The sequence below is a fragment of the Lemur catta genome, chromosome 10 (assembly GCF_020740605.2).
Source record: "Lemur catta isolate mLemCat1 chromosome 10, mLemCat1.pri, whole genome shotgun sequence".
In the NCBI taxonomy this organism is placed as follows: Eukaryota; Metazoa; Chordata; class Mammalia; order Primates; family Lemuridae; genus Lemur; species Lemur catta.
This window is the reverse complement of record NC_059137.1, coordinates 88,953,465-88,960,215: the sequence shown is the minus strand read 5'-3', so window position 1 is coordinate 88,960,215 and position 6,751 is coordinate 88,953,465. Positions and strand designations below refer to the sequence as shown.

The 6,751-nt window shown below is 51.7% G+C and overlaps 1 pseudogene; it reads left to right on the top strand.

The window, feature by feature from the left end:
- The first annotated feature begins 300 nt into the window (after nt 1-300).
- LOC123645734 lies at nt 301-1,384 on the top strand (annotated as a pseudogene).
- Nucleotides 1,385-6,751: the final 5,367 nt, after the last annotated feature.

Sequence of the window (6,751 nt, the reverse complement as noted above, 5' to 3'; positions counted from 1 at the left end):
AGGGAGAGGGGGAGGAGATCAGGTGAGCCCTAAGGACAGAGATGGGCTGTCACTCAACCTGTTTTCCTTGTGGGCTCACCCTCCTCTACCTGACCGTGTTGAGTTGGGATCTTTCAAGGCTAGATCCCAAGCCGGACGCTCTGAGGTCTCGGGCAGTGGGCTGGCAGGCGGCGGGGAGGGCCTCGCGCGGGGCGGGCCACGGGCCTGGCGCAGTCTCTGGGGCAGGCGGCCGCCGGCTGTGGGCTGAGTCCCACGCACCCATCCTCGGGCACGGTCACCGCGATCGCCCACGGCTGCACCATGGCCCTGAAGGCCGAGGGCGCCGCGCTCGACTGCTTCGAGGTGACGCTCAAATGCGAGGAAGGGGAGGACAAGGAAGAGGCCACGATGGGGGCCGTAAATCCGCTGCTGGAGCCAATGCTCAGAGCGACCCAACGGGAGAAGACCCACCTCGTAGACCCAGCCTGCTGCAGGCGGTGACGGCTGAGGGGATCCCGAGCAGCAGGTGTCTTGGGAGCAGGAGTTGGGGGGGAGGGGCAACAGCCCGGCGGGCGCTGTGCGTGGTGTGCGGCACTGACATCCGTCCCGGGGCCACGCTCGCTCGCTCGTCTTGGAGCAGCATCCTCGCACCCTGGATCTGAGCCCTTCGGAAAAGAGCAACATCCTGGAGGCCTGGAGCGAATGGGTGGCCCTCCTGCAGGATGTCAGAGCCGAGCAGCCGTCCCCACCCAGCTCAGGCCGGGATGTTGAGCCAGACCGGACTCCAACCCAGACCCTGCCGGAGGGCCAGCAGAGATCATCGGTTCTCCTGGACCCCGAGGACAACCCATAGGACAACCCATCACCCATCCCTCCTACAAGGAGCCGTCCCAGGGGACTTCACCCCCTCGAGCTTCCTGCTGCCTCTGCTACAGAGCCGGGAAATAGGCCCAGTGGTCAGAGGTGGAAGGAGCTCCCTGGGGAAGAGCCAGTCAGGAAGAAAAGAGGCAGACCTGTGACCAAAAACCTGGATCCTGACCCAGAACCCAGTTGCCCGCCTCACCCACAGAGACTGTCGCAGCAGCAGCCGAGATCCGACACTTTGCTGAGGGCAGTGTCCCTCCCCGCTTCGTCCTGCAGTTTCCTCCCACACCCAGCTCAGGGCTCCAGACAGCAAGTGCCCCCCTAAGAGGGGGAGGTGGCAGAAGGAGGCCTGCTCCAGCCAGCTCCTCCTCCGGGGCTCGGCGGGACACTGGATCTCAGGGCTATCCACGTGGGAACAGAGGAGCCCCCAGCCGTTGGCCTCCTGCAAGACTGGTCCAGGCACCCTCAGGGCACCAAGGGTGTGGGAGCAGGTGACACGCAAGACGGCCTGCAGTTCTGTCGGAATCCAACCCCACTGTAGGGGGGGGAGCCAAAGGCGGGGAGAGGGGTGTAAATTCTTGCTTTCCTGGGGTGGGGGGAGAGAGGAAGTGGGGGAAGAGACAGCATTGTCCTTTGGCTTATAACTCACAGCTGCCCAGCCTGGCTACCTGGCGGGGAGGCTAAGACCAGGTGCCAGGGCAGGGTGGGGGCGGGGCAGCATCCACTGGGACCTTAGAGCACTGGAAACCATCTACCCTGGCCAGACCTGAGGGCAGCTGAGGCTGGCAGGGGCGGCTTAGGCTGCCCGCAGTGGGGCAGTGGGCCTGTGGAGAGCACCTACCCCATCATCCTTCCTGACCCAGGCCTCTCAGCCCCCCACAGTCTCCCCTGGCACAGTGCCTTGCACGAGAGGTGGCCATAACGGGGTTTGAAGTGAGTCCCACTACCTCTGGGGACACCTCCCACCCCCCACTTGTTCAAGCTCCTGATCCAGGAGGCCTTGATTATCTCTTCCCGCCCATCCCTGCAGAGGGCCCACGCAGCTCTCCTGGGCGCTCCATTCAGTCCCGCTCTCCTTTCACCTGTTTTCCTGTTGTATAAATCACTTTTGTTGACAATAAATTTTTTTTAATTGAAAAAAAAAAAGATATTCCTCTCCCCCTACCCCTTTCAACCACCTGGCCTGAGGCAGGGATGCAGGTCCTAGTTCTCCAAAAGGAGTCGGGATGTTTTAAAGAGACAAAACATTTTGTCATTTTTTCAAGCCATTTCTTCTGTTACAGATTGCCCTGTCAATGTTACCTTCACCTCTGTGGGAGGAGGGGCCACTACCCTGTTACAGTTACAAAAACAAGGGGGCTTGGATCCTGCCAAAACAGGTTGTGGGGTGGGGGAGGAATTCTGCTGAGGGGCAATAAAGGATCACCAGGGAGAATGAATGGCTCAGGGAGCAGACATGAGCTTGTACATAGTTCTCTTTGGAATGTGATCCGAGAGACAGACATTACCGTGTGGAAGTGGCTGTTCAGGTGTGTTTTTTACATTTGTGTTTTTCTTTTCTGCAATAGATAATCTGATAACAGGGAGGGGAAGAAAAGTAAAACAATTGTTCTCCTTGCTGAGAACCTGTGGCCTTGGGGCCACATGTGGCCTTCTGGATCCTTGAGTGTGGCCTCTAGACTGAATCCCAATTTTAAAGAACAAATCCTTTTAATAAAGGGATTGGTTCTGTGAAGTTTGGATTCCGCTGAGGAGCTGCACCTGGGTATCTGGAGGGTGCCTTTGAGGCCTCGGGTTCCACACCCCAGATAAAGAAACTTCAGACAATAGCGTCCTGTGCTTTGGAAGAGATGGGGGTGCAGTCAGGGAGACCTGGGGGCTGAGGCTTCAGTTCCGAGTGTCACAGCACCTGACTGTGGGTATTGATTTCTGAGCCCCAGCACTTGGAAGTGACAGTGTGAGCCCGGATTGAGCCGGCCTCCTCTGGTGTATGCAACAGTGATGACGGACAGATTACAGAACACACAGGAATGGCAGCAAGTATGGAGGGAGCAGGGGTGGAGATGGGAGCAATAAGTGGATGAAGGTGTGTGAGACAACAGGTGCTGACAAGCTCTACTTTTGGGACAAGAGATGAATGGGGTTGATGGGAACTATTGTTAAGTCTGAAGCCTCCTTAGATCATAGCAGGCCAAAAAATTAAGCTGAACCTAATTTCAAAATTTGGCTTTCCCGGTAGAATATAGTCACATCTCCATTTTTTTTCAGTTTTCATTTTGCTTCTCAAAATGTCCCTATTGTAAAATATAGTAAAATGAAATGGTTATTAGCAAGGGTCAAAATCAGACTTCCAGCGGTCAAACTCTTATGTCATTATATGTGTGGCCTGAGGCAATTTGCTTCAATTCCCCAACCTCAGTTTTTTCTAATTATAATCGTTTCCCCCATTGTCATGAAAATAATTTGAAATAATGCAAGTAAGCAACTAGAACAAAGGCAGGCCCACAGTACTCAATAGATGGCTGTTACCTGGGATGATTACTCTGATTATAATTATTCATCACTGGGCCCTCTGTGAGGTTTCCGTGGTTTGAAGGCTGCTGGGGAACCGGTTACTTCTGTCAGCGATTCTAATACCAGGTACTTTTTTCTCCACACTAACCCACCCAACTTCTGCAGGATCACAGTGAGGCAAATGTGAGAATGATGATGCTGAAACCTTCTTGGGAACCAATGTAGCTCTTTTTCTTTTTCTAAATATTTCTTGGGCTGAGAATGAAGGTTTTAGGGAATTCATTAGACTCTTTCACTTCTATTATTTCACTACAAAGTTTATGCATCAGGTAAAAAAATAAATTATCATTATTATTATTTAATGAGGAAACCAAGGCACACAGAAGCTAGGTATATTGTAACAAATTAATCTTACCCATTTGTTGTAAGGACTTGAAATCACCCAGACATGGACTCCATTTCTGCCCTCTCTGAACATCCAAGGTCCCAGGGCAGGGAATTTTTCTCACTGATTCAGTGAAATTGTATTGAAAGTGCTGTGTATTCTGCAGAAGGGAGCACTAGTTCTATACACAGCAATCTTCTTTTGAAATTCAAAGGAGCTTTTTTCTCAACTTTGAGGCATGGCTGGGGGGCACATCCCTGATAGCTGGGCCAGGATGGAGCTGAAGCCCAGCAGAGGAGCGTGCAGAAGAGAAGAGGACTCAAGGACACCTGCTGGGCAGGGGCACTCTCCTCTGGTCCTCTCTGTTTCTCTCCCTTTCTCCAGCTTGCAGAGCTCCAGCGGGGCCCAGGCCTCTCTGGCCACCCCAGTTTCCTGAGGGTAAAGACTAAAGTTGTTCCGGCAGAAGGCGCCTCCGCAGGGTCAGCCACCTGTCCAGGTGGGGGCAGCAGTGAGGCCCGGCGGCCAGTGAATCCTCCTAACAAGGTGCTCCTGGACAGGTGGACACTTTAATGAGCCTGACTGGATTTGTGGCTGACACTGGGCAGGGGAGAGAGAGAATGATTAGAGGCCCTTATCACAGGGACAGGGAGAAATTGTGCACATGGCCAGAGAGGGACAGCTGGTGTAACTGGACCATAAACCTGTCATGGGAATCAACGGCTCTCTGGGGATGGCAGAATGATTGGCAGGGGCTGGGTGGAGAGCAGGGGAGGAGGAGAGAGTGTGCGGAGCTGCAGAGAGGGGACCAGGCACCACAGGACTCTACAGCAGTCCCCCTGTGCTGGCAGTGCCCCCCTTCAGGAAGACTTGGCTGGTTACCTTGTCAAGAGAGTGACTTTGGCTTTTTGGGATTCCCAACTTGAAGCCACTTGGTTAGAAGTTCCAGGGGGCTGGACTTTCGACTGATGCCTTGCAGAGGGGTGGGCAGTCTTGGAGACTGAGCCCCCAACCTGTGGGATTTGATGCTATCTCCAGGTAAATAGTGAATTGGAGGACACCCAGCTGCTGCAGAATTGATTGCTTATGTGCTGGTGGGGAGAAATCCCCACATACTTAGGGGTCACAGAAGTCTTCTGTGTTTATTGTCATTGCTGAGTGAGAGAATAGGAAAAAGAATATTGAGGGTTTTGTTTTTTCCCACCCACAGCCCCCCAACCCCCACTTGAGGTGTTGAAATAACTCCTGTCTAATGGTTTTTATTTTCTAATAAGCTGTGATGCCAGTTTATCTGCTGACACTGGGGATGGGATGGGGACACAAAGCAGTGAAAAAAAGAGAAAAATGAATGACAAGGAAGTGGGAGAGTGAACTTATTTGAGCAACATGGTAGGACAGCTAGGCAGTGTTGGGCTAGGTATCTCCAATACATGGTGATACCAAAAGTGAGGCAGACACAAAGGCATAGTTGGTTTCTTCCACAGTTGATGTTTAGCAAAATAACTACAGTGGAGTTGAGAATGGGGTGAGGAAGTTGAATTTATCTGTAAGGACTACAGATTTAAGGTACTTAATAAAATGAACTCCAGAGGGACTGGATAGATGGATGGATGATGGATGGATAATGGATGGAGAGATGGATGGAGAGACGGATGGATGGATGATGGATGGATAGATGGACGGATGATGGATGGATAGATGGATGGACGATGGAGAGATGGATGGAAAGATGGATGGATGATGGATGGATAGAGGGATGGATGATGGATAAACACATATCAGTAGTCATAAGCAATGCGTGGTGGACCCTGATGAGAGTGAACAGTGGCTGCAGCCAGGCTACTTGAGCTCCTGGGGTGGGAGGAAAGGCTATGGTTAGAGTGGGCTACTTGAATTCATGTTGGAGACACAACAGATCTTGATGATAAGAGTTCAGGGAAGAAGCCTCGATCTGGGTGTGGAGTTGAGAACAGGTCCTTAGAGACGAGGAAACTAGGGCAGAGAGAGTCCAGGTGTTGGTGAGACCTGTGGACGGTGAAGGCCTCAAGAAGATGCAGAAGTGGGAAGAAGGGGCTGTGAATAGGTGCTGAGGCCTCCCAGGATAGGGACAAAGGGCAGGAGGCCAGGGTGGCTGCCCCTCAGAGGGAGGGCAGGGACTCAGAGGAGGGAGGTGAGCATCCTCTAACAGCAGCCACGAAGATCCCCTCTCCCACTGCCCCTGCTGCTGCCTGTGTCACGCAGCTGCTATTTTTGATTTCTTGTCATCGTGTTTATATTCCAGTGCCGTGATAGTTTCAGGAAACTTTCTTTAATGGAATGCAAATGTATTTGATTTGCTGCTTTATTTACAAATATAATTTTCCTATTAAAATCAGCATGGTCTTAATATTCTTACGAGTGTAAGAAGAAACTATCTCTTAAACATACATCATGGATTTTTATATATATTTTCTATTACATTTTAGAAAATTTGGGTTTGATGCTTCTTTTTTTGTGTTTTTTTGTTCTTCCCCAACTGTCAGGAAGCAAACTTCTAATTGCCAGTGGATGAGAATTTCCCAGCTCAAAATACCTCTCCAAGTAGCAGGAGGTTCGTGTGCTGTTTCAATGATCCTGGGTTCCTTGAAGCTAGAACATTCCTTGAACTGCAGTGTGAACCTAATAAGATTGACTGAGGGAAACATTTCCCCGCAGGGAAGATTTGTAGCAACCCGTAATCCAATTCTCAGGGCCACCTTGGCAGGACAGACTCTTACCTGTTTATCTTGTGAGGCTGCACCCTGATCACAGTCTACTCTATTTAGCCCGTGAATAGGGAGCTGCTCCTGGCAGCGGTCCTGGCCCAGGTGATATAGGCTTCCTTTTACAAGGCACTGAACTGTGGAGTCTCAGCTGACATGTTTTCTCTTGGTGGTCTGCAGGTGCCCTGGGTACCCTTGGCCCTGTCCTAAGAGTCTGGAGAGTGCATGTTACCCTGACATGTCCCCCCACCCCTCTCCAGGATGTGAGCTC